The sequence below is a fragment of the Mauremys reevesii genome, linkage group 3, assembly GCF_016161935.1.
Source record: "Mauremys reevesii isolate NIE-2019 linkage group 3, ASM1616193v1, whole genome shotgun sequence".
Classification (NCBI taxonomy): Eukaryota; Metazoa; Chordata; order Testudines; family Geoemydidae; genus Mauremys; species Mauremys reevesii.
The window spans coordinates 157,607,512-157,611,562 of NC_052625.1; the positions used below are offsets into that span (position 1 = coordinate 157,607,512).

The 4,051-nt window shown below is 45.1% G+C and overlaps 1 long non-coding RNA gene across 1 annotated transcript; it reads left to right on the forward strand.

Annotated features, from left to right (window-relative positions):
* The first annotated feature begins 1,067 nt into the window (after positions 1 to 1,067).
* LOC120401542 lies at positions 1,068 to 3,323 on the forward strand. The gene is made up of 3 exons (XR_005596521.1): positions 1,068 to 1,648; positions 2,230 to 2,381; positions 3,191 to 3,323. It is a non-coding gene; the product is annotated as an uncharacterized LOC120401542 (long non-coding RNA).
* The last annotated feature ends 728 nt before the right edge of the window (positions 3,324 to 4,051 follow it).

Genomic DNA, 4,051 nt, shown 5'->3' on the forward strand with positions numbered 1-4,051 from the left:
TGCTCCATGATTTTTCCAGGGAATGAGGTGAGGCTGACTGGCCTGTAGTTCCCCGGATCCTCTTTCTTCCCTTTTTAAAAGATGGGAGCTACATTAGCTTTTTTCCAGTCATCCGGGATCTCCCCCAATCGCCATGAGTTTTTAAAGATAATGGCCAATGGCTTTGCAATCACATCCACCAATTCCTTCAGCACCCCTCGGATGCAGTGCTTCCAGCCCCATGGATTTGTGCACATCCAGCTTTTCTAAATAGTCCCAAACAACTTCTTTCTCCACAGAGGGCTGGTCACCTCCTCCCCATGCTGTGCTGCCCAGTGCAGCAGTCTGGGAGCTGACCTAGTTCATGAAGACAGAGGCAAAAAAAGCATTGAGTATATTAGCTTTTTTCCACATCCTCTGTCACTAGGTTGCCTCCCTCATTCAGTAAGGGGCCCACTTTTTTCTTGACTTTCTTCTTGTTCCTAACATACCTGAAGAAACTGTTCTTGTTACTCTTAACATCTCTTGCTAGCTGCAACTCCAAGTGTGATTTGGCCTTCCTGATTTCACTCCTGCATCCCTGAGCATAATTTTTATACTCCTCCCTGGTCATTTGTCTGATCTTCCACTTCTTGTAAGCTTCTTTTTTGTGCTTAAGATCAGCAAGGATTTCACCGTTAAGCCAAGCTGGTCGCCTTCCATATTTACTATTCTTTCTACACATCGGGATGGTTTGTTCCTGCAACCTCAATAAGGATTCTTTAAAATAAAGTCAGGTCTCCTGGACTCCTTTGCCCCTCATGTTATTCTCCCAGGGGATCCTGCCGATCAGTTCCCTGAGGGCGGCAAAGTCTGCTTTTCTGAAATCCAAGGTCTGTATTCTAGATATCAATATGGTATTGTGGTGGGGCGGTGCCCCCCCCCTGAGAAAAAGGCTGGAATGGGCCTTTGAGGCTGTGCAGGCTGGCAGCCAATCAACACAGACCTGTTATGAGCCAATAAGGGCAGGGAAGAGGCAGCCAATCAGGGCTGGGTTAGGCCCTATATAAAGGCTGCCTAGCGGTGGAAAGGCAGTCTCTCCCAAGGGAGGAGCACTGGCTGAAAGGTAGTACCTTGGGCAGAGCAGTGCTGGGGAAGGGCAGGAGGACCTGGGGAGCTCCAGCCAAGGAAAACCCCAGGCTGAAGACCTTGCTACAAAGGGCCGATCAAGTGAACAGAACCAAAGGGGAAGTGGCCGAGGGATAAAGTCTGACAAGGGGAGAGAATGAGGGCAGGGAGGCTGCTGCTAGAGGGACCCTGGGTTGTGACCCAGAATAGTGGGTGGGCCTGGGTCCCCCACTTTTACTTCACCTGGCTGAGGAGGAGCATGGCCTGTTACAGGCTGTGGCTGGCCCATGTGACAAAGGGGCTAGACTTTGAGGCTGCAACCGGCCACTAGAAGAGGTGCAGACTGAGGGCTGCTGATAACATCAGACTCCCGGAAGGGGGTGAGACCAGAGCAGTGGACACTGCCGGAGGGCAGTGTCCTGAAGAGGATGACGCTGAGCGGGGAGCAACATGGGTCCATAACCAACAGGGGAGCAGACGACGGATGGGACACCACCGGCAGAGGGTGCCCCACAGAGGACAGAGCTAATTCCCAAACGTGCCAGTGGGAGACGCTGCGGTGGTGAGTCCCAACACCGTCACAGGTATAGGGGCATCATGGATATGTCCCCTTCCTATGGACATGCCCTATTTTTCTTGCTTCTGGGAATGGCATAAGAGCGTATATTTGAACTCTTTGCAACTGGAACATCACTCTTACACTGGGCCAATCCTCATAGAACCAGATGAACCCCATGAGAGGTTATGTAATACACTACTCAAAGTGATTTTAGTTCTTTACTATTTGGGGTGAAATCCTTGTTCCACTGAAGTCAATTGGAAAGCTCCCATTGATTTAATTAGGGCCAGGATTTCAACCTTTGCGCATATATAGTTTGTGGTGAGGGCACAAAAAGATCCCTAAAAGGTTCAATTCCCTCACCTATGTAAAGTAATTTATTGTTATGGTTTCCATAGGTACTCAGGACCTACAGTCTCCATGACTTCAATGGATTTTCAGGTGCTCAACACTCCTGAAAATTGGGCCAAAATATATATTTTCCCTCTGCATGATTCTTCCTTCAGATTTCTTTCTTTCAGAAAATGAAGAATGAATAAATATAAATAGCCATGACGACATAGAGCATTTCTCTTACTTTATAGGAAAAACATCAGTGGAGTCCTGGAGTCAAGGCCATGGAAATAGTGCAAAATGAAAACCTGAGGTTTCCAAATTCCAGTGTGGATCACCACCCAATTCTATACCAAATCCATTAAATCTCTTTATGAAAATTTAACTCTTTTTTGCATAACAGGTAACTTGTCAAGTTTTCCTGGTCAAAACATTTTATTTACAGATTTATATTTTATAACTTTAGATTTATACAAATACTAAAGAAGTTGCTTATCCAAATTCTCTAGTTTCTCTTCCATAGGTGCCAACTCCATGGGTGCTGGAGCACTCACAATAAAAAAAAAACAATTGGTGTTCAGCACCCACCAGCAGCCCCTACCAATCAGCTCCTCCCACCCCCCCCCAAGTGCCTCCAGCCCACCACTGATCAGCTAGGCAGGAGGCACTGAGGGGGAGGAGTGTGGGCAGAGGTGGAGTGAGTGTGGGGTGTGCTCAGTGGAGTGGGTGCAATGCAATGGGAAGTGGCGGAGAGGAGTTGGAGCAGGGAGAGGTGGGATAAGGAGTGGAGCTTTGGGGAAGGGGTGCAGTGGGGCGGGGCCTGGGGCAGAACAAGGGTCGAGCACCCTCGAGGAAATCAGAAACTCAGTGCCTGTGGGAGTGACAGTGAACAACAGAGCACATAGTGATAGTCTGGGAGGGGGCTGGCTGGTCACACTGCTCTGTCTCTTCTTATTTTCAGCCGCTATACTACATTAAATACAGTTACAAATACATTAAATAAATACTTTCCTTACACTGCTTTTTAATGTAAACAATTGCTGTGGTTGCCACAAGGATGTTATGGATTGTGAATGTGAGGGAAAGTGGCCCACATGGGTCACCCAGTGAGGAAATGTAGCATTATTGATCAAATAATATCAACAGTTTATCTTTAATTTAAGAACTGATCATTCAGTATGAAGAAAGTTATGCCACATTATTTTCCTCCAGCTGCTATTTAACAATGACAACCAGAATGAATGATATCTCACAGTCTGCCTTGCCGGCTGGAAGCTAACAATGGCCATGTCATGAGTGTCGCATCACTGAGTGAAGAAAGGAGCTGTAACTCACCCTACTGCAGAAATTCCAATCTTGGATTTTAAAATCATGGCCAGCAGGATGGTCTGGTATCCCAGCACCTGCTTTCCTGAGGTCACTGCTTCTCCCCTTAGTGACAATGATCACTGTGAAATGATGATACAATGGGTTGTGACTAAGAGTAATAGGATGAAGTTGAGAAAGGGAAAATTGGACTGAATTTCCTGACAGTGAGATCTGTTAAACTGAAATAGTCCAATTCTTCAAAGGAAGTAGTGAAAGCTCCATCATCTGGAACATTTAAAATTAGACTGGATAATGAGCTTGTGAAATGTAGTGTATGAAACAATCCTGTATTAGCAGCTGATAGGCTACTTCTCCCAGAAGTTATTTTCAATCTCCAATTTATGATTTTATGAAGGCTCTAGAGATATTGTATAGATGCATTTATACCTACAGAAATGCATACATATTTCACTGTAGATTTTGGTGAAATAAAACATTTGCAAGTGTCAAATTAAAATGGAGGGCTGTGAAAGGGAAATGTGTTGAATGATTTTTTAAAAAAAGAATTTGTATTAAATATACTAAATAGGAATATACGTTGCAGGAGCTGAAACTACTATGAGGCACAGTAAAAAAAATCAGAAAACCCATAAAACAAGAAATACAAGTGATGGGAATGTTGCCAGGCCAGACACATTTTATATGGTCACAAGTTAAAAACATCAAGTAAAGAGCAAGTGAATTCCAAAAGCAAATACAAGAAGC